The following is a 23834-nucleotide window of genomic DNA, read 5'->3' as shown; positions in this document are numbered from 1 at the left end:
AAAAAAAAAAAAAAAAAAAAAAAAAAGATCCAGTTGAGCCTGTGAAATTACCATTATGAAAATATTTTTAAGGTATAAAACATGACGAGTTCATTTAGTTGAAGCTAATACATATTTCAACATTAACTGTAAAAACTTTTGTAGATAACCTGTTGTCTGATTTACTTAAAACATACCTTTGAGTTGGATTTACGGATCTTAATATATATCAATGTGTTTTCCAAAGGCTTGTTGAAGTAAATTCAGTTGATTTGTCTAAAACAGCATTACTTTTAATAAAACATTAAATAATTGGTGATCTAGAAAGGATGACTGTTCTGTGAGCCACACACACCATTTTTAAGTCAGGTTATTTTAGTCTATTGTGTACTTGATTACAAATCCATTTCCAAATCTATTTCAATATTATTGGGTAACCAGACTTAAACTTCTTGTTTTTAAGTGATTGGTCCTTAGTTTTAGTTTTAGACTGTGTTGCTTTTGTAGAAAGATTTTTTTTTCTTTACTTTGTATTTGTCTTATTTGGCTTTGCTTAATGCAAAAGTAAGGATTCTTTTATCTTCTGTTCTCTCCCTCCCTCTCTCCTTCCTCCCTCCCTCTTCCTCTCTCCCTCTCTCCCTCCCCCCTCTCCCCTTCCCCATCCTAACCTAACTCTAGCTTGAAGGTCTGACAGTGTGTTCTGTACCCTGGGGGAAATGCTCCCTGGATTTGTTTTTTCAATCATGGAAAAAAAAAAAAAATCCTTTCTTTCTTTTGAAGTTAAATTCTGTGCTTGCTAAGGGTCCAGTTAAATGACAAGAGATAAAAGTTACACTGGCAACCTTGGATGTTTCCTGCCCTTTTGCCAGAAATAGCAAACTAGATACTCATCTTGAACAAAAATATGTACATGTTCCTCTTCACTAAAAATGTCTTGAATTTGGTCATTCTTAGAAGAGAATTCAGCTTACAATGTGGAATCTGGAGGGGGTGGTGAGGCTGTCAGTGGGATTGGAAGGAAAAGGGCTTGGTTGGGAGAAATGGGTGGTATTACAGAAATGGAGAAAATTTGACCTTTGCTTTATTAATAGATTCTTTTCTATAGTTTAATTTCCTCAAGATATTCTTATATTTTTTCCTAACTAGAAGAAATTTTACTTTAGAGGAGGACATTTTGGAATTTGAATGCTTAATCTCTGAATATATTAAAATATTTTACAGCATCAGGTATAAAATGCTTTTGTTTATATGAATTCCTTTTGTTCTTGAATTAACAGTGTTGCAGTATCATACCTTAAATTCCATGTAAAAGCTCTTTTTTTTTTTTTGGTAGTGCTGAGATTTGAATGTGGGGACTTTCCATTGAGCTACATCCCCAGAAAACTCTTTTTCACTTTAAAAAATTTAAAGACATGGTCTTGCTAATCACCACATTGCCCAGGGAGGGCTAAAACTTGTGGTTCTCCTGCCTAGCCTCCCATAGTGCTAGGTTTAGAGGCATGAACCATTGTGCCTGTCTCTGTGGCTTTTTTGCTGTAGATTTTTTGCAAGCTTTTTGGATACGTATAGATGTTTATCATTTGTAGACCGATTCATTGAGTGGGTTGGAATATGAGGCACCATAGTTTATACAGTTGAAATTGGTTGCTTTTTCTCTGGCAGGAATTGAGTGTGGGAAAAAAGTATAAATCTGTGAAAGGAGGCTGTTCATACCAGTATGGAACAGTATGCATATATTTCTGCTGTCTTAATGAATAATGAAACAGCACAGCTTGTAGTAACTCAGGACAGACCAGTGTGTTTCCAGGACTTAGGATGGTTCCTTGCACATGGCACATCCATAGTTGTTTTTTGTTGAGCAGATGATTTGAGTTGCTAAATAAAATGTGTATTGTTTGTTTAATACCATGTGAAGAGCTTCAAAGAACATAGAAAAATATATAATAATATAAATCAGGGCCTTGAGGTATATTAGAAGTAGATACAAAGATCAGTGCATATAACAATGATTATTGTTGAATTCTTATTTTTAATTTTTATTTTGTTTTGCTTTTTTGAGACAGGCTCTTGCTATAAAGTTCAGGCTGGCTTTGAACTCACTACCTAGCCTAGGCTGGCCTTGAACTTGTGGCGGCCCTGCTTCAGCCTCTCAAGCTTTAGGATTACAGGAGAGCACCACCACGCTTGGCATATTACCGAATTCTATAGCACTTTAATAAGGTAATTTTTAATGAAAGGACAGATGGTCCAAGGGGCCAGCAGCACTGATAATATCAAGTGCTAATTACTTTGCATCATTTATTGTGCTGAATGTTTTATATGCATTGTCTCAGTGAAGCTTCCTGAGGCATCTGTGATTGTTAAAATAGTTTTATTCCTCCATGATGTAATCAAGGCTCAGTGTCTTGCTCAAGGTCACCTAGCTATGGCAGAGCTAATCTATGAGAATTGTCACCCTCTTTTACTGTTTTGCTTTTGGGTGACTTTACTTGTTCTCTGCAGCTGTCTGGATCAGGATTAGTCCCTTTTGTAGTTTCATGCCAGAGAATTTCGCGATGCTTGGGCACTCAGTAGACTTGAATTCTACCTCAACTGGTGTGTGATGCAGATACTGCTATTGTTACTGGATCTGTGCTACACCCACTGGTGTCAGTTCATCACTGGAAGAAGAGAGACAGTAGAAAGACTGTAAGACTGTTGACCTCAACCCCCAGGTCTTGGACCTACAAGCAATTATTAAAAACATAATGAAGTATTCAACATGGTTGCTATGTGCCGTCCTGGTTGTTGGAGACTAATATAGTTGACAGATCTATGCTGATTCTAGGTCCTCACCTTGGAGGCTTTTTACAAACACCATTTATTTCAGATCAATACCCAGAAATTCAAAGTCAGTTATGTTGTTATGGGGCTCAGAAAATCATGTTTACTTATCTAATACTTTTCTGGCTTTCTTTTTCTCTCCATTTTAATCATTTTTAAGCATAAGAACCAATTCACTATGTTAAGTGTATTCAAAGTGCTGTGCAGGAGACCTCTAAAACCTTTCATCTTGCAAAACTGAAACTCCAACCACTGAAAAACTCCTTATTCCTTAGTGGCCACAATTCTACTTTGGACTATTTTAGATATTTAAATAAATAGGATCAAAATGTGATAGGTTTACGTCACTTAGCATAATGTCCTACAGGTTCATCCCAGTTGTGGAATGTGGCAGAATTTCCTTTTTAAGGCAGAGTGATATTCAGTAGCTTGTGTACTTCCCATTCATACATTGATGGATATTTGTGTTGTTTCCTCCTCTTGACTTTTGTAAATGTTGCTGCTCTGAAATGTTTGTGCAAACATTATCTCTTCCCTCCCCTCTGCCACACTTTTTATCACCTCTGAAGACCATTTAGCATTGTATAGTGGTTTAATTGGACATGCTTTTGTTTCTTCTTTGGACATAAAATAGTTGTACACTTACAGTCTATGGAAACTCATTTCTAGTGAAGGCAGGGTAGGTAAATTATGTGAAGAAAAATGACTAGAAAGCATTCATTTAGGGATACCCCTTACTATTTTCAGACTGTAAATGTTTTAATTTAACTCAGGAAGAGGGATGCTATTTGGTGTTATTAATCAGTACATTTAAATCATTACTCTGAATGATTATGCTTCATTTATTTTGTGTCAGAATATTTTCCACACAATCATAAAGACTAAAAGTCTACATTAATTACAGTTGAGAAGCTCACACATAGGTAGGAATATATTTCCATATTGCCTTAAAATGAAGAAAATTTAGCTTAACAAATAATTTTTAACAAACCAGTTGAAGTTGAAAAGTTGAAGTTTGTTAATATTTTAAGAAAAATGTAGTATTAAATTTATGGTAATTTATAATTACACCTTGTAAGAGTTCTACATAATGCTTAAAAAGTTTGGAAAAACAATTCCATAACCCTGTGTCTTCCATTTATAAATGGGAAGCATTTCATTTTTATTTTTTTTCCTCATTGAATTTATTGGTATATTTTAGGTATACAGTACAGTTACATTCATTATCGGGATCTTGTACCTTTACATGACAGGTTTTGGTTGATGGGAAGAATTTTAAATGAATTTAATAACTTTCATAATAGCAATGTCATTCTTTGGAGAAAAGTGCAGCTTTTTTGGAAAGGGAATCAGTTTATTGGCAGAGTGCTTGATGATGGAACTTTTGAAAGGAGAGAGTAATTATTGTAAAATGATTATATTTCTGTGCATGGAATTTTACATTTGTTGCTTTTATATAAAAATGGACCATTCCTGATAACAACCATTGTGAAAATCTGCTCTTTTATATTCCAAAACTCCCATGTCCTTCAGTAACTCTTCCTTCTAGCTTTTTATCCTAGATCAGAAAACCCACAAAATAAACAAACAAGACCAACGTGTAATTATTGCAGTATTATAAAAACACACTTAGATTTTCCTTGGTCTAAAGGAAGCCAGGCCTTGATACTTGAGATTTTAATAATTTCCGAAAGACAAATGAGCTCTCTCTTATAGCTAAAAAATACAGACGTGAAAAATCTCAAAACAGTTCAGTGCTACAAGAAAAAGTGTGTGAGGAACAAAATTTTGGATATTCTTGGAGAAAGTAATAATCTATAAGTGAAAGGGAATAGTGACACTCAACAACTAGGTTACACACACACACACACACACACACACACACACACACACCAAGAGGTCCGACTGGAGATTTTATTCAAGGGGTGGGAGGAGAGCAGAGAGAAAGAACAGAGAGAGAGAGAGAGAGAGAGAGAGAAGAGGAAGAGAAGAGAAGAGAGCAAAGAAAGGAAAGTCCTTTTATTGGTTTTGGGCTGGGCTATTGCTTATTCATGAGGAGTGGACTACTTTTAACCTCTCACAGGCCAGGTTGTCTTTTATGGGTCCAGCCCTGCAGAAACAGGTTTCAACTTCTCTGTCTGCTGTTGCCTTGGTGGGAGGGAAACTAAAGATAAGGGCATGAAGTCATTCTAAGAGCCAAGAAGCACCAGGAAAATGCAACCTGTGATGGCAGTGTCACAGCATACTTTAACATGATCAATTCCCTAACATTGCCCACTCTTTGGTTTTGGATGAGAAGTGGCAGCCAGTGTAAACCATATGCCAGGGGAAGGGGGGCGGAGTGTCTGTCTTCCGTAACCACTTCCTGCTGAGTCTGGGGTGACGAGTTGACCTACGGGCAGGTGTGGGGCCTGGCTGGCTGCGTTGTCCTTTATGAACATGGAATTGTTGACAGCAGTAGCATTTTTACTGGAATTGTTGGTAGGGCTTCTTGAGAAAAGTCCAAGCATACAAATCAGTTAATGAGGGAGGAGAGAGTAGAACATAATTTGTATGAGGCTGTGGACTGGGTTGGAGGGTCAATAGAACAAGTAAAAAGGTAGATTGTGACTTCAATAAGGTGAAGTCTGATAAAGTTTTTTGGAGCCATGCATTAATGATTCAGTTGGCTATGCAAGTAATAGGATGAGGGTGGGGAGCAAACCAGAAAATATTAATCTAAAGATCATTTAGAAAATGTTCAAATCGAGCCAAGATCTGAGCTATGGTTAGTCGGTTGGCTGTCATGTAAACACAGTGGTCTCATTGAGGTCTCTGGCCTGAAGGATCAGCTGGTGAGCTGTCAGGAGACTTCAGTGGAGAAGCAATTGACCTGGGATTGAATAAAATGGAGAACACAGGGGGCAACTGCGTAGGTAGATATGGAAAGGGCAGCAGAAATCAGCTGTGTGCCAGTCTGAAGAGCGGCAGGAATTTGATGATTTGGTCAAAGAACTGGCATAAGGTGGCCTGGAATGTGATTTCAGGAGATCCTACCTGGGTCTGAAGGAGGGCTGAGTTAGGCTGGGAGCGAGTCAAGGTACACACCAGGGGCCTAACAGCTTGGGTAAGGTTTAGGAGAGAAAACAGGAGCAGGAGAGGAACCATTATTGTCTCCACTGATTAAGAGTGGCAAAGAATGAGATTATGAGGTAATAGGCCAATGAGAGTAAACACCTGGAAGTAAATTATAATTGGCAGGAGATACTGTGGCCAATCCTATCCCAAGGTCAAGTCCCAGGAGTACTAATATAAGAAGATTTAGGATATCAGTGGCTGTTGTAGTGTAAAATGTGTCCCAAAACCCATGAGAAGGATGAGAGGGTAAACAGGTTGGCTTATCTGACTCAGGACTGGATGATGGTGAAGGATCCTGGGCAACACTTAAGTTTTGAGCAGGGCTTTGAGTGCATTGTCTCCTGGAGTCAAAGTCTGTGAAGTTCCCTGGATAGACCTGTTTTACTTTAGAGTGGTGGTAGCTGAACTTAAGTTACCTTGACAGCTGTGAGAGTAACCATAAGTGTCTTATATATGGCCCTTTTCATATATAAGGTCTCTCAAGATAACAGCGTGGTCTTTTAAACAAGACCTCATATGGGGAGAACCCAGTATGACTTGGGGTATCTTTTATTTTAAAGAAGGCCAAAAGGAGCCAATCAATTCATAACCTGGTGTTATTTGACAGTATTTACCTTAGTGGTATAATTTATAATTTTTTTAACCTTAGAAGAACTCTGAGGTCAATAAGCAGTATAACAGTTTACGTAGATCTTGTACAACCTCTTGTTACAAATGTTAGCCCATTGTCACTGCCTATGGAGAGAGGCAGACCAAACCTTGGAATTTTTAATAAAATCTTGAATACCTCTGAAGCCCTCTGTTTTTATAGGGAAGGCCTCAGGCCCTCTAGGAAAAATACAGACCCAAACTAACACATTTATAATCTTTACAAGGGGTGGGTGTAATCATCTAAAGTTTCTGTTTACTTGTCCTTTTGGCTTATATGTTTCTTTGTTGTTTAGAGCAATGGATTATTGCTTTGTTAGATTTTCATATTGCCTCAAACAACTATACTTAGAGTCTGTATGAGTGCCCATCCGTTGGAGATGGGTCCTGCTTGGACTATGGATTTGGGCACAGAGTGTATGTCCCGAACTCATCTTAATTAAGAGGAATATTTGAGAGGAGAATGGGCCTCAAAAGTCTATCACTAGTGCCTGTTTATTGATTGCCTCTTTTGGTTGCTTCTTTATTTACTAACAGGAGTTTATCCAAACTTAAAAGTTTATATCTTTAAATTTTTATTTTACCTATAATACTAGGGTGTAGAAATCAATAATCTACTTGTATTTGATGTCATTTTGATAACATTTAGACAGATGAACATGTAAGACAATTTAAACTAAAGTGTACTCAGATGGTTTTGGCCAATTAGATTATAAAGTCTTTTAGTTATGACTAATCAAAAGTTTTGCAGGTCAAAATTAACAGAGATCTCTTGTGGAATTAGGATTAAAAGGAATGAAGACTCTTTCTGACTGTAAATGTAAACCTTTTGTAACAAACTTGAAACCAACAAGCAAACATACATATTTTCTTAATAAATCATTTCCATATACCTTCTCTACGTACTTAGGCCTTCTGGTCTTGTATATCTTTCTTTACCTGTTTTTAATAAGACGAACATACAAAAACCTTTCATGTCAAAAGTATAACTCTTATTTATAGCTTTCCTAATAGTTTTTCTGTCTCATTTACTCTTAACCTTCTATAACAAACTTCAGCTTACAGTGCCCTTTTTCTGTTCTCAGATTGTTACATCTTAAAATTGACTGATCTTAAAATTGACAATAGAACAGTATTAACCTTGAGTTTTTAGAAAAGAGCAAGTTAACCCTATAATCGCAATTTAAGAATGTGTAATGTACAAGAAGTGTTTTAAGCACACCAAAGGGAGAGGCAATTGGACCTCTTCCAAAGGGTAAGCACATTTTCTGAGAGGCAAGTTGACCAAGTGAAAAACAGCAGATATGGCAAGTAGTTAGGTGGGGACTGTAGGTTCAATAGCTTGGGATAACAGAAAAAGGAAGACATTGGAGTGTTGGAAGGGCTTGGCATAGAAAAATGAATGGATGCCCCAATCTGGGATAAAATGTCACGACCCAGGAAGGGAACGGGACAGGATGGGAGGACTAAGAATGAATGAAGAAATGAAAAGTCGCCAATTGTGCATTACAGTTAAGGGAGTCTGTCAAGGGCGTTGTTTTTGATCGTCTACCCCAACAATAGAGGTCTGAGACAGGAAGGTAGGTCCCCAATATTCTCTCAATGCAGAAAAGCTGGCACCAGTGTCCAATAAGAAAATAATAGTCCTTTACTTCCTATTTCACATTATTAATTGTCTCATTAGGATCCTGTGTACTATTATAGGTTTTCACACCAATAGGAAGTAAAGGGCTAAAGGTGTAAGGAAAGTGGGAAGGGTGGGGGAGAGGTAATAAGGGAGAGGAAAAAAATATGAGAAACTGAAAAAATGGAAATAAAGTGTTTGTAAATGGGGAGGGGAGGAGGGGGTGAAGGGAGGGCAGGGACAAGGGGAAAAATGAGAATCAAGACCTATTATGTAAAGGTACAGAATCCCAATGATGAATGTAATTGTATTGTATACCTAGATTGTACCAATAACCTCAATAAAAAGAAAAAAAAAAAGAAAATAGTAGTCCTATCTGCCACAATCAAGGTCACCCTGGGCTCCTGGGCGGTGATCCTCATTGGGCCAGTTGTGCCAGGGCCCCTTCATAGCCCTTCAGTTGTCACCAGACCTATCAGGTCATCACTCTGGGGAGTAGCGGGGCTGGTGGCTCAATGGTGGGTGGACGCCAGGGGGCAGTCGAAACCCCAATGTCCCTTCTGTTGGCACTTAGGGCAAGGCTTTGTGGGCACTCTTGGATTTGGGCAATCATTGGCCCAATGTTCCTCCTGGCCACACCAGAAGCAGGGTTTTTCTGGGCTAGAGGACCCCCTGAAGGGTCCCTTTCCCTGAGACCTCTGTGGCATGGCAGGATTGAAGGCTTGCTCCAACAATTGGTACTTTTTGGTGATCTTGAGATCATCACAACCATGATAAACTTTGAATGCTGTGGCCAGGACTTCTGCAGGGGGAGCCAAAGGTCCCCTTTTCAGCTTTTTTAGTTTGAGTCTAATGTCAGGGTAGCTCTGAGAAAAGAAATGCATCATAATTAATCTTTGGCCATCGACAGACTCAGGGTCAAGTTTGGTGTGTTGGTGGAGGTCATCAGTCAGCCTTTGTAAAAAGGCAGATGGATTTTCATTTTTATCTTGTATAATTTCATTAAGCTTCTCATAATGTACAGACTTCATGGTGGCCCTTGTGGAGCCCATGAAGAAGACAATTAATGTACCTGTCTCGAGCTTCAATTCCCGCCTCAATGTTGTAGTCCCATCCTGGGTCCTGTTCCGGGACTGCTGCAGCACCTACTGGATGATGATTGTTTGTCAAGTGTTCTTGATATGCATGAGCACTAGCCTGATCCAGCACTCTTTTTCCTTCTTCAGGAGTTAAAGCATTGGTGAGAACAAAAAGATCATGATAGGTTAATTGATAAGACTGTGTGAAGAGTTGAAATTGTTTCACAAAGGTTGTTGGGTCGTCAATGAAAGAACCAAGCCTGGCTTGGATGAGGGCCAATTCAGACATGGGGAAGGGAGTATGAATGTGGACAGATGATGTCTTTGCACAAGGGAGCCCTCAGGTGGCTCATATGAGACTTGGAACGAGTGAGAGGTGGGGTTGGAGCATGGGGTGGAGCTGTAGGAGGTGTTGAAGAAATGGGAGGGGTAGGAGATCTAAGAGGAGAGGAGGAGTTAGATGGGGTAGGGGGAGTAGTGGGTTGGTTTCTTGGTGCCTGGTATGGGGGAGGGTCATCTGCAGGGTCCAGCTGGTTTGAGGAATTAAGAGGGAGGGAGTTGGTGGTGGAGGGACCTTGGGCCAGCAGAAGTGTGGGAGGAGATGATAGAAGAGACAGTCTCTGGGCAGTGGAACAAAGAGAGGGCTGGTTGCTAAGATAAGAAAACCCTGGACATATGGAATTTCTGACCACTTTCCTTGATGCTCACAAAAGTTATATAGGTCTCGAATTAGACCCAGGTCAAGGGAGCCATTAGGCGGCCAGACAGTTTGATTGTCTAATTGATACTGGGGCCAAATTTGAGTGAATAAGTGAATTAGCCACTTGGGTTTTAGGTGAAGGCCCTCCAAATTCCTGAGTAAGCATCCCAAAGGAGAGTCTATGGGAATGGAAGAGCCAGAGCCCCTGACTACCAAGAGGACGGTGGAGGAGGTTATCAGAAGACCAGACATCTCCGAGAGTTCTGATGAGACCCCCTTTTCTAGACCTGGTCTAGAAGGTGGAACTCAAGCTTCCTGCAAAGATGTCTCTTGTGCAGGAAGGGAGTTTAAAGTGGAAAGCCTCTGTACTCCCTCAAGGCATCCTGAGCATGGGCAGAGGAAACCTGGTTCAGTCCTGGACTCAACCTGGCAAACCCAGTGGTTTGTAGTGGAGGATGGAGGGCCCGGCGCCAGGCCAGTCACTTCCAATGGTGGATATCCTCTTGGAGGTCTGGGACCCTGGGACCCCCAATACCCGAAAGAAGTCTCAGAATGGGGGACTTACCCAGTATCTGGTGGGCTTGGAGATAGGTGGATTGGTGTTGGCTGTGAGACTGGCACCAACGAAGGTGGTCATGGATGTTGGGTGGGGGCTGAGTTGGAGCGTCTTGGTATCTGGGTTTCGGGTCCCCAGGTATTTTAACCTGTGGGCCTGGCAATCCCAGATCCCACTTCTGACACCAATGAAAGGGAATAGTGACACTCAACAACTAGGCCACACACACACTCAGAGGTCTGACTGGAGATTTTATTCATGGGGTGGGAGGAGAGAGAGCAGAGAGAGAAAGCAGAGAGAGAGAGAGAGAAGAGGAAGAAGAAGAGAGGAAGAGAAGAAGAAGAGAGGAAGAGAAGAGAAGAGAACAAAGAAAGGAAGGTCCTTTTATTGTTTTTGGGCTGGGCTATTGCTTATTCATGAGGAGTGGACTACTTTTAACCTCTCACAGGCCAGGTTGTCTTTTATGGGTCCAGCCTTGCAGAAACAGGTTTCAACCTCTCTGTCTTGCTGTTGCCTTTGTGGGAGGGAAACTAAAGATAAGGGCGTGAAGTCATTCTAAGAGCCAAGAAGCATCAGGAAAATGCAGCCTGTGATGGTGGCATCACAGCATACTTTAACATGATTAGTTCCCTAACAATAAGAATTTGTTGCTTTCTGTCATAACTCCAAAATAATTTCAACACTTTTTAAAAAACACCATACAATTTTCAAATGATTTCTTACACATTGTTTTAGCTTATTCTCACAATATGCTTGTGATTTATAATTTTTGTAGCCTTTTTGAGTAATTTGTCCAAGGATATCCTTCTTTCCCTGGGAATGCAACTCAGAACCTTGCTCTTGCCAGGCAGGCGTTGCACTGCTGAGCTAAATCCCCAGCCCAGAACTTGTATTTGGGACTCTGACTCTTGGGCTCAGTATATTTACAGTGCATCAAATTTACTGATTCACTAATTTAATTACGTTTCAGCCTCTACCTCCAATTGTGAAACCATTAACTATGATATTTTAGTGTTAGTTTTTATAGTTTCAAATTTTTACTGGAGATTGTGATTTTTGAAAGGTAAAAGCCGTCATATTTGTTCAGTGAAGAATGTCCTCTTCGAGAACAGGACAAAGAAAATTAAATTTAACGCTAAAGAGTGATTTGTATTAATATTTTGTGAACTACTTCCAGTTCATGTACAGTGTTTTGGTTTGATTATATTCTCTACAAAATTCAGGTGTTGAAACTAAGTGACCCATGTGGTGTTATTAAGAGGTGGGCCTTTTAAAGGCTGATTAGGTCTTAAGTGCCCCTCCCCACATGAGTGGGATCAGTAAGGCCTCAAGCAGCTCACCTGTCCTTTGGCCTCCCTCCAGGAAGATGTGGTGTTTGTCCTCTTTGGAAGATGCAGCATTAAGAGGTTAATTAAGAAGCAGACAGCAGCTCTTGCCAGGTTACTGAACTTGCTAGTGCCTTGATCTTGAACTTCCAGTCTCCAGAAAGGCGAGGAATTCAGCTTCTGTCCTTTATAAATTACCCACTGTTGGGCATTTGTTATAGCAACACAAAGACTCATGATATTGAATTACTAAAACACTGATTTAAAATATAGTCAGAAAAGTAAATCTACTTTTAAAAAACATAACTTTGGGATATAATTCATGTATCAAACAGTTCACTTAGAAAGTGTGCATTCCAGTGGCCTTTAGTATAGTTATAGAATTGTAACCATCATCACAGTTAATTTTAGAGTGTAAGAACATACTTTTAAAAGTGGTAGTATACAGGACAATCTGGCTTGTTTTCAGTTTTTGTTAATAAAAAATAGAGTTGCTTAAAAAAGTATAGGTAGTTAAACCAAAATAATCTTCAAATTAGTGTCAGAATAATGCTTAGAAATTTTTGATTATGTTATAATTATTCCTCTAATCTTTTAGAGACAATTTCTGTGTGTGCCCATCTGGGAAACTATAAAGAGCTTCTGTGTGTCTGTTTTTCTTGCATCATTGTCTTATTATTTCTCCATTCTTATTCTGGTGAGTTGTGGACAGGAAAAAGCTAAGTCTTTTTTTTTTTTTTTTTTGTAAGCAGATGAGCTTCATATATTGCCATAGGAACAACAAACATAGATATTGTTATTAAATATACATTAGAGTTTAGCTTTAGTTGTCAGGTTCATATTAGATCATAGACAAAATGTTACATAAGGTTTTCTTTAAAACTAGTGTCATTTGAGCAATGGTCCTCAATATTTGATGCATAAAGTATAATAAAATTTGATGCATATTGGAATCACATGAGTATTTAAAAATATTAGTACCTTTACTTACTCCCCAGGGATTCTAATTAAATGATAATTTGATCTGGCATGTAATTCACTGCTGATAGCTCACAAATTTAAGTTTGCCATGATTCCAATGTGTGGCAGTATTGAGAGCTATTGTTTTAGATTCTTGTTGAAATTTTAGTTAACCAGGAACCAACCAGCAGCTTAATTTTCTAAAAGCTCTTTGTCTTTTTGATTCTGTCTGAACCTTCAAGAAAAGAGATTGAATGAAAGCAAGATTAGAAGATGGCTTGAGGCCCTGATTAAATCACTGGCCAGCATCTCTTAGATGTTGTTCACCTTTGCATTTTCAGGTCTTCAGCAAATACTTGTCCTGTGGAAGTTGCTTATTGCCCTTCTTTCTCTTCTTTCCCTCCTTCCACACTTATTAAATGCCCACTGTCTTTTCCAGCACTGCTTTATATCCTGAAGATTTGGAGTTCTTATATTTGAGTCGACAAAAGATACTTAATAAATATTTGTGAATCGAATGGCACCACAGCTGAGTCCTCTGGGCGTACTGCTGTGCTCTGAGTATCCAGTCTTTTGTAGAAATTGTGCCTTTTTGAGGTCCAGGAACATTCCAAGCATTGTCTTTCACTTCCCCACTTGTGTCTTTTACCGTTTATATTTGGGGACACACCAGCTTTCCCCAGGATGGGTTGGTTAACTTAGTAACTTTGCTCTTAGATTCTCCTTGAGTCACAAACCCATTGAACGTGGAGGTTTGAGTAGGATCGGAGTCAGGTCAGGTAAGATAGAAGAAAGCAGCAGCCTGGCAGGTGGGCTTTAAGCCAGAGAAGGAAGTCCAGGGAAAACTTCTGCAGCCTGACCTGCAGGCTTCATCTCCCAGTGTTATATTAGGCCTCTCACAAACTCTCTTCCCTAGAAACAGGTGTGATCTTGTCCTAGCCTACCGATGCTCATTGGGTTTGATCTCTCCTGTGCTTCCCAACAGCCTCTTAGATACTTTGAAGTTACTTACAGAAAAAAAAAAAAGTGCTTTGAAGCAGTAAAATGCACAAACATCCACCTGTTTAAGAGTGAGAAATCAGTAGCACAAGGGCTGATGTTTTGCTTTACTTTTTAAAGTTATTGATTCTTTCATGACGTTATTTTCAGCTTTTCCCAACCATTGCGCATATAGAAAACACCTTGAGAATATTGTACTAGTAATGGATGTTGCTGTGGTGCTTCTGCTAGAAATGAAACGGGAAGAAAGGAAGATTGCAGAGTAAGGGGGTTTCTGTTTTGGCTATCAGTGCCACTGCTGGCATGGTTAAATTTACATATGGGAAAGGGAATAATGTTGACTGGAGATGGCATGCCCACCCTATGTTCTTTTTTTTTTTTTTTTTTTTTTTTTTTTGGTACCAGAGCTTGAACTTGGGTCCTTGCGCTTGCAAGGCAGGCCACCAAACCGCTGAGCTAAATCCCCAGCCCTGCCCTATGTTCTTAGGAAAATATTTTCAGAAGTAAATTCTGCTTTTCTTCCATATGTGATGCCATGGAAGTTCAAACAGGGAGGCTCTTTCCTTCCACTGCATTTCCTTCTCAGTTCTTGCACTTATTTGGGCTGTTTGACTTGGTTGTTCTATTCTGCAAATAATTTATTCTGTGAACGTGTGTGGATTGGTGTGTGCCTTTTAAGAGATTTTGTTTGAGGACCCGTTAAGTATGCCAAAGGAGTTTCTGTGTGGCCACCCCTAGAACACAGCTTCGTGATTTCAGTGTCATTAAGCCAGCAGCTGGTGCAGCTGAATTCAAAGGCACAGCACAGCCATTGACTGTTTTCTCTAAAAACAGCCTGCACAAAGGATTTCCTGAAGCAGTGTGGAGCAGGATTTGGAACTTCCTATCCCTCAAAAAAGTCTTAGAGAGATTTAAGGAAGTGCAAAGTTCAACATGATTGCTCTAGATTCCTCTTCCCTTTTCTTCCTCTTGGGCATCTCACCCTAAAAATGTATTTAAGGAAAAAACAAAACAAGAAATAGTTAAGCAGATGATTGTATCGCTACTTTTTGATAATCTCCAATAATGTCTAAGATGGGGGCAACACAAATCCTAGCTAATTTAAGCACAAGAAGTTTCCAAAGTTGTGACTTAACATTGTAGTGATAATGTGTTATTTCTAACATGTTTAGGGTCTTAGAGATAATTAAAAAGGAATACTCTTTTGTATCAATTTGTATATTCTACTATGAAGATTTTAGATACAGTAAAGCTTTAAAGGTTGGCAAACATTTATTCATCCATTTTTATAATCATAGTTTCATGAGTTTCTCTTTTTCGTGGGCATATATCTTGTACCAGACACCAGACACTAAATTCTAAAGTTATAGAAGAAGTACATGCTGATATGCCAATACTTAAATAGTACATGGACTATAATTTGGAGTGAAGTGAAGTATACATCTGCTTTCTTGTGTTTTATTTCCAGGCACATTTGTGTTTGTAGTTGAATTTCTTTTGGAAAGCGAGTAAGAGGATTCATAAGGAAGTCTGACTAGTCCCCTCTACCTTCTGTATTCTGCGATCTTAATTTCTCTGGTAAATTGTCCATTTGTTCTGAGGAAAAGGAAAATTTAGGAGATATTGCTTATTAGAGTCCATTGTGTTTTATATCTTTCTGTTAGTCCATAGAGAATCATCCATTCTTTTCCATCAGCATCGATTTAAAGTAAGAAAATAACCACCATACAGGTTCAGACCCATCGCCAATTGGGGAGTTTTTTCTCTTATAGCAACATCACAAGTTGCCCATTTGACTTCATCCACTCATATTTTAATTTTTAAAAACTCCCTTGTTCCTTGTTGAATCCATTTTAATTTGTTGTCTTTTAAAAATATTTTATTTTTTAATTTTTGGTGGTGCTAGGAATTGAACCCAGGGCTTTGCCTGTCCTGTGCAATCACTGTACTGCTGAGCTATATCTCCATACCATTTTGTGTATGTGTGTGTGTGTGTGTGTGTGTGTGTGTATGTGTGTTTTTGAGAGAAAGTCTCACTGTGTATTCCAGGATGGCCTTAATTCACTATGTAACCCAGGCTGGCCTTGAACTAGGGGCATTTCTTCTGCCTCAGGCTCCCCAGTGCTGGGATCACACAGTATGCCACCACTTTAACTCTCAGACCTTTTTATGTTTTTATTTTTGAATTTCCCTGACAGGCCTTGCATTTACTACCCTTCAGTGAGCTTCCTGAGTAGATAAGATGATAGATATCTGCCATCTGGCATGTCCATTCATTTTAAATGTTTCATGAATGATATAAAAACTAGTCTTATTGATTAATGAATTATTTTATGTAGGTCTACTGCTTGCCATATAAAATAGTGTTTGATCCTAGTTCTCTCAGGTTTCAGTGAGTTACTCCTGGGTGACTGATGTTAGGGTAAGGTGAACAAATTGAATTGGAAAGTCTATGATTGCTAGGAGTCTGTAGATTGTTTAGCTTATACTTCTAGACTAAAACACGTTATTTTAACATGGTATCCTGTTATTATGGTCATTAATTGTCTTTAACATTATTTAGGAAAAGTGTGGTGGTTAACAGTATGACAAGCCTCACAGATCTGTAAAGGTAATGTATGCTTTATTTTCATTTTCATTTGGTGATGCTCATGATTTGTTAATGTGTTTGTAAAGTGTGTATTAGGAGCAGTATCTTGAGGGCCGGGGATTTAGCTCAGTGATTCCACTGCTGGCCTCACCAGCACAAGGTCCTGAGTTCAATTCCCGGTACAAAAAAAAAAAAGAAATAAAAAAAAAGTATCTTGTACTAATTTCTCATAATGACTGTTAGACCCATTCTCTGAGTTTATTGATAACTTGCCATCTATGATTCTAGAAAGTTACAAAGATACTTCCTCCCCTGTGAAGTATCTTGTACTTATCCATAAGGGTAACACTGTTGACCTACCCCAGAGCCTCTGAAGGTCTCGCAGTTCCTGAATTAATCTTGTGTCATGGCGACAGTAAATCTCTAATTCAGAAACTTTCTTCATTTCTTCCTGGACCTGGCTGAGGATTGATCACTGTGTAGGGCTATCTCCCCTCCTTCCTTCTCACTCCACAGTGGGCGAGTTCTTTTGGATAAAGCTGTTGCTGACACTGGTCCTCTTGATCTTGTACCTTGCTTGCCTTTGAGGATAATGCCTTTGCCTTTTGTCCTACAGGTTTTCCTCTCTGCCAGCTCTTCCCTTCTCAGGTGAAAAACTCTAAAGTCACATGCTTTCTTTTCCTTTTTTTTATTCTCCGGGAAAGATTCTCATTCTCTTTTGCTCTCAGGTGAAGGGGAACTTGAAAAAAGAACTAATTTCCACTTCCTCATCTTCTGTTCCCTCTGCAGCCCATGCACCTGCTGTAAGGCTCCCATTTGGCTCTTGGCTTCTGAACTGCTGTATGCATTGGTTTCCTGAGTTGGCATATTTGACCTTGCTGTTCCATTTGACGCGGTCAGTTGCTTGTCTTTTCAATTTCCTACTCTAGTCTCGTATCCTTCCTATGCTGCTGTCCCACTGCCACTTCTCTCCTTCCCGTCCTCTTCTCTTCTGTCACAACTTATTTTCACAGTTCTCCAGGCTGGAAGTCTGAGATCAGAATGCCTGCAGAGTTAGATTTGGGTGAGGCTCCTCTTCTGGGTTGCAGAGGGCTGACTTTTTCTTGTATCCTCAAAGGGAAAAACAGTGCAAGAGAGTTCTCTGGCACCTCTCTCCCTTCCTCCCTTCCTCCCCTCCTCCCTTCTTTTTGTAATGCCTTTTGCCTGCTGAGCATGTGCTCTGGCACTAAGCTACATCCTCAGCCCTGAATCTCTTTCATAAGAACACTAACCCCATTCCTGACACTAATCTCCACCCAATTACCTAATCACCTCCCTAACGCCTCAGCTCCTAATAACATCACATTGGAGTTTAGGCTGTCAGCTTATAAATTTACATACATGTAGTGTGTAATACAGCAGAAAGACTAGATTCTTTATCTTTAGTGCCTTATGATTTGTTGTATTAAAATTTAGAGTTTCACTGGCATGGTGGAGCATATCTGTAATCCCAGCACTTGGGAGGTTGAGGCCTTGAGTTTGAGGATAGCTTAAAGTACAGAGTGAGACTTTCTCTCAGAAAACAAAAACAAAAAGTTTAGAGTTTAGAAAATGAACACTGGGTGGTTTTAGGTCTCCATAGTAATAACTGTATTGGTCTTCCTATAACAGCTCTTTTCTGAAATTTATTGCTTCTTCCTGTCACTTCTTGGTTTCTCATATTGGTATTTCCTTTTCTTTTTGGGGCTAACATTGTATTTGAAAGAGTTTCATCTTTCTCCTTTGCTTCCATAAGTTGCACATTTATTTCAGCAGCTTCACATTCTACCCACACAGAAATAGACTAATTTACCTATCTTGAGTGCTAGATGTAGATAAATATTTCCTTTTGGATGTAACATGTAGCATTTCAGACTCATCATGTTCCCAGCAGGGTTCTTTATCTGTTCTTTCAAAACGCCTTCTCTTCCTCTTTTCCCTTCATGAATATCTGACCACCAGGTGCTAAATCCTCTTTAACCTGAGAATCATTCTTAAGTCATTATTATCCCTTTCACCTTTTTATCTTTCATCAGTCACCAAGTCATACTGATTTTACCTTTAATATTGTTCCTTTATTATTCCATTTTTATTAGGCCATTTTTATAATCTGATAATTGAATGCACCCTGTATTACCTCCACTTCTTTGTTTAAACTGTTGGAAAGAATGCTAATTTTGGCATTCTTTTGTTTAAAATATGATGATTCCCTCATATTTGATGGCCTAAAACTCAAATAAGTTTGTGTCTGTGGTCTGGTTCCCATTCTACCTTTGCACTTCTCCACTTGGTAATTTTTTGTGTATAGGACTTCTTGGCTTTCCTTAGCGCTGCCCTGGCTTTGTGCTCTGGGAGTAAGTACTTGCCTTTGTAACTCGTTCACATCGCCTGAACTCTCTTCAGGTTTTAAAGTCTCACCACCGTCAACTCACCCTGTCTTTCAGCCAACCAGGTTATGTTTTTATGCTTACCAGAATACATTTCTTAGAGTGATTAGTGCGATGTACAGCTATTACTAGTTAGCATGTCCATCTTCCATGTTGCACTTCACCTCTTGAAGAACCAGCTCTTATTATTAATATTATTATTTTTTGCATCTGCAGTCTTTAATAAAGTGCCTGGCTCTTTGTAGGCGTACCAGTGAATACACTGGAGCTTCCTGGCAGTGCAAATAAGAATCAAATGTCCAAAGTTGGTGACGGTAGAGGAGCACAAAAATGATAATACATGTAAGTATTTTATTCAAACATGAAACCTAAACTCTTGGGCAAATGTTGGATAGTGGCTGAGGATCTGCTTTAGATCCACAAATGTGGTTCAGTGTTAATTTTCTGCAGAAAGTCACACTCATTGTGGATTATCTGTTATCTAATTTGTTTCTTTAAACTAGAGTAAAGACTTTTAAAGGTATTTCTGATTTATTTTTCCTCTTATATAATTATGATATACTTTGTTCAGTGGCAATTTAAAAAGTTTTTTTTTTTTTTTTTTCTTTTTTGGTATGGGGATCAAACTCTCAACCTTGTCCTTGCAAGGCAGGTGTGGTGCCACTGAGCTAAATCTTGGGCCCTTACAAATCTTTTATAGTTGGCCATTCAACATTTGAAGGTATTCAGCTTTTCATATAAAAGGTCTTGTGCTGCTTTTTACACTCCTATTTTACTTCTTTAAATAATTCTATCATTTATCTGAATCATATTTCAGGATGATATTTATTATATAAGCAGGCTTAGTATAAAGACTACTCTTATTAAAATAAGGGCTCAGCCACAGGGAGCAGAGGTTTTTTCCTTTGCTCGGAAAGGAGATGACTGGTTGAAAATGTTCCAGGTGCATCATTCAGTATGATTTACAAAAGGAATAGAGACCCATTGGCTAATCTGGACAGTTGGTTAAGTGGATGTTGGTTAAAAGGATCTTAAGCATATTTGTCAGATAGATACCAAAAGGGTATCTTTCTCTGTTACTTGGCATTTTGGTAGCTAGAAGAGCTTTGTCCAATCTTGTCTACTTTCTCGTTTACTTTTCCTCTCACATCATTTGTAAAATGTTAAATACGTCCACTTTGAGTACTTTTCTCCTGTAAGTCTTCATGTGTATACATCCAGTTTTCTGTCATGTACTGCTTTGGCCATGGTTAAGTGTAATTTTTAAAACATGCCTTTGGTTTTAGTCAACAAGCTAGCTTTCTGTTATTGTGACAAAACTATCTGAGGCAATCAATTTATAAGAAGGAAAGGTTTCTTTTCCTTCATAGCTTCAGTTCATGGTTTCTGGTTTTCATTTGTTTGGGCCATAGAGAGAGGAGTACCTCATGGAGGGAGTGATTGGTGGAGGAGGCTGTTCATCTCATGGCAACCTGGAAGCAAAAGAGAAAAGAAGGCTCCATGTTCCTTCAGGTTCTCTTCAAGGGCATGCTCTCAGTGGCCTAACTTCCTTTATCTAGGCCCCACCTTCTGAAGGGCCCACAACCTCCAAGTACTGTTACAGGTTGGTGGCTAAGCCTTTGACACATGGGCCTTTAGAGACACTCTGCATCCAAACTGTAGCATACAGTAATTTTAAAATTAATCTATGTCTGTTGATGGACATTAAGTAGAATACGCAGCCATATTATGCCATTATTTCCTGGTTGATTTTCTGTCAGTGTGTTTTCTTCATTACTGGAATGAGTTCATTTTGCAAATTCAATGCTTAGGTACCCTGTTAATAACTATATCTTTCTGTGTAGTGGCCCTGGTTGTAATTTACATTTTGCATTTACCTCAACATTTAATTTAAAGATTCCACCTTGAGTCTTTAAACCCTGGTAATGCCAATCAGATTTTTGATTTTGTTATATCTAGTTTAGAGTGAAGTTTAGATTCTTCCTGAAATTATCTAGTTTAGAAGTAGCTTTAGATTCTTCCTTAATAACTGTTTGATGTTTGTTTGTTTAATCTGTTTCGAAAGATAAGTTGGTATTTGTGAAATGTTAATACTTCTCTTAATAAATACCAAGGAAACTGTTGTTCAGTTTTATACACATTTCTTTTTCATCTTACAAGCTTTGCAGAAAATCCTTTATTTTTAAAGGGTTTATCTTAATAAGCAACATTTTTTATTGTCTTTGGAGTACTTTGCAAGGTTACTCAAATTCTTTCCTGGCAGGCATGATTATTAGTTTGTACTTGACCTGCTAAACTTTGCAGGTTTCCTTGTATTTCTTGATAGGAGGATTTTCATTCCAATTTTTGAAAGCTAGTTAGTTATTTATGTTCCTGCCTGTATTGCCCTTTAAATCCTTGCCCAGGGTCTGATCTTTTTGATCCTCAGCAGGCATTTATTTTGGGCTGTGGATAAAGTCTTTAAAATGGTCTTCAAAGTACCTATGGTTTATTTGCTTAAAGCTTCACATTTCCTTTTTAGGAGTAATACTCCCACTTAAGCGTTGATTAGTGACTTTCATTACAATCTTCCAAGGCCAGAGTGATAGTGCCATCCATTTTGGGAAGAGTCTTTCAGTAGCTATTTTTTAAATAAACAGAGAGAGGTGTCTATTTGAGATGCTACATCATCACTACTACTCATGTTTTATTTTCAGATCTTCATTAAAACTAGAATATTTTACAACAATCATAAAAGTAATACCTCATAGTTGCATATTGAGGATCTTTTAATATAATGTATATATCATTTGGTAATAGCTATGTTTAATAACAAGGGAAATTATGGGTAAAGAAAAGTTGGCTAAACTAACAGTAAGTACATTAAAGCAAATGTTCAAAATATTGGCCTTCTGATTCAATAGACTTCGAGAATGACATAGTACGGGCTGAAGCTATAGTTATTCAGTTCTGTGTTTCTTCTTCATATTTGCATCTTTTCAGTTTTTCCTGCAGGTCCACAGGCTTTGCTAAACACCCACAACAACTCATTTTCTCTTTGTGCATACTTGCTCTTGTGGGACTCCAGTTCCTTTCCATGTCTGCTCGAATCCTGTTAAATCTGAGTCCCAAGAGGCATGGCAGGTACTCATGAATCATGGAATCATTGAGTTTCCTTGAGGAATCTTCCCATTTCTTTATTCTGCTTGCTCACATCATCCTCTTCATAAAGCCCTTAGAGGTCTGGTGTAGTTAACAGCTACTCGGCCTGCTCCATAGATGATGAACCTTTTAGAGACCAAGCACCCAAACTGCAACCCCAAACCCACTTATTTATCGCAAAGTTCCAGCACTACAATTAAATGTGAATACTAAGGTTTTAGTTTAGAAAAACAAAACAAAAACTCTCATATATTAACATCTTTGTCTTTAAAAAAATGCAGTAACCCGTGCCACGTGGTTCTCCACAACTGGATCACTGTAGGAATTATTTTATCTATAATAACATTTATAATTGACCTTTCACCATTTATACTCTCCATGTGTCTTTCTTTATTAACTTTTGCAGGAGAAAGACAGAATAAGTCTTAATTTCATGACATTTCTATGAGTTCTGCCCAAAATGCTCTTGGTTATTATAACTAAGGAAATGTAACAGTTCCTTAGGTATATATCAATACTAAAATGTCTAAATAATCATTTTAACATAAGTAAAATAAATTGCAGCAGGCTACATCTCATCTTGCTAAAGCTGTGTAGCTTTGTAATGTGTTACTAAAAATGAGTGATTGGCTGGGTGTGGTGACACATGTAGGTTATCCTAGCACTCACTCTTGGAGGCTGAATCAGGAAGATGCAAATTAAGGCCTTGACTGGGCAACTTAATGACTTAGTGAGACCCTCTCTCAAAATAGAATATGGGCAGGTTACAGCACAGAGCCAAGGTCCTGGATTTAATTCCTACTCTCCTCTCCCCTGTCTGAATAAAATATTTTTATTTTGGTACTGGGGATTGAACTCTGGACCTTGCGGTGGAACCATTCAGCTAAATTCCTGGCCCAAGACAGAAATTCTTAAAGATCATCTTCATCTCTTTGAAGTACATATGTTGTACCTGCCTCATGCAAGATATTCAGCAGCTGCTTATGGAATGACCAGATCATTATATGGCAAAACATTTTAAAATTCACTATCAAATAATGTTTTCACATGCTTCCTGAAAAAATGTGGTACTTTGGTTGGGACTGGTAGAGAAAGTGTTTCCCACCATGACTGCAAGTTGTCAGTACTTCTTAGATGCCTTTGGTAACTCACACTGATCATGAGAGGAACTGAAGGGTGCTGGGAAAGAATGCTTGTGATTCTCTCTCTTTTGGGACAGCGATTGCACCCTTTTTAGAGGAACCATCTTAAACCAGTGAACCAAATTATTTCATTAGCTCTATGTCCATAGAGTCATATGGGAGCTTTTCTCTGGGCATAAATCTTATGTCCATAGGGCACTGAAGCAGTTAATCTAAATGCTCTCTTTTGGAATCAAATTGCAATGCAGACATAGCACTGAGTTATGATACTGGAATGTCAGAAGCCTGTTTTTCTCATAGAATGTTCTCTTACTAGTAGTGTATGGTAGTTACAAAAGGGAATGAAAAACTAAGCGAAAATTATAAACAATGAAATAAACTTTGATAATCCAATACAGAAAAGCACTTTTGATTGCATGAATGCCTTAGATGTTTAAAAAAATTCAAATTCTTCTGAGCATTAATCTCTGATGCTTGCTGTGATGGCAAAAAAAATTTACCTTTCAAAGGCCCGTTGCCATTTTATGTTGATTAGTAATGCTAATTTATTTTTACTTTGGTGCTTCATGTTGATGTCTTGTGGTGGTGGAGTAAACATGAGAAATAAGATTTAAAAATTTTTGTCTGATTATCAGTTATCACTAATATGCTTAAGATAATTTGGCCCTAAAATGAACGATATATGAATATGTTCCATAGGGTTAGCTTACCTAGCAGTTTTGATGTCCTTGAGGTTTCACTTAAAT

The 23834-nt window shown here is 38.5% G+C and overlaps 1 protein-coding gene across 8 annotated transcripts in view; it reads left to right on the top strand.

The window, feature by feature from the left end:
- Positions 1-23834, top strand: part of Klf12 (Kruppel like factor 12) — a 581477-nt gene that overhangs the window by 203144 nt on the left and 354499 nt on the right. For 5 of the 8 annotated variants that reach the window (XM_010622344.3, XM_010622343.2, XM_010622349.2 and 2 more), the window contains 2 exons: positions 16374-16421; positions 19051-19147. The exons of 2 other annotated variants lie outside the window; for them this stretch is intronic. The gene's annotated coding sequence lies outside the window, so the exon portion shown is untranslated. Of the gene's footprint in view, positions 1-16373; positions 16422-19043; positions 19148-23834 lie in introns of those variants that run through there. One more of the 8 variants, XM_033760922.1, reaches the window with a different exon arrangement.

The sequence above is a fragment of the Fukomys damarensis genome, unplaced genomic scaffold, assembly GCF_012274545.1.
Source record: "Fukomys damarensis isolate Sample0158 unplaced genomic scaffold, DMR_v1.0_HiC HiC_scaffold_6, whole genome shotgun sequence".
In the NCBI taxonomy this organism is placed as follows: domain Eukaryota; kingdom Metazoa; phylum Chordata; class Mammalia; order Rodentia; family Bathyergidae; genus Fukomys; species Fukomys damarensis.
This window is presented reverse-complemented; position numbering and strand designations above follow the sequence as displayed.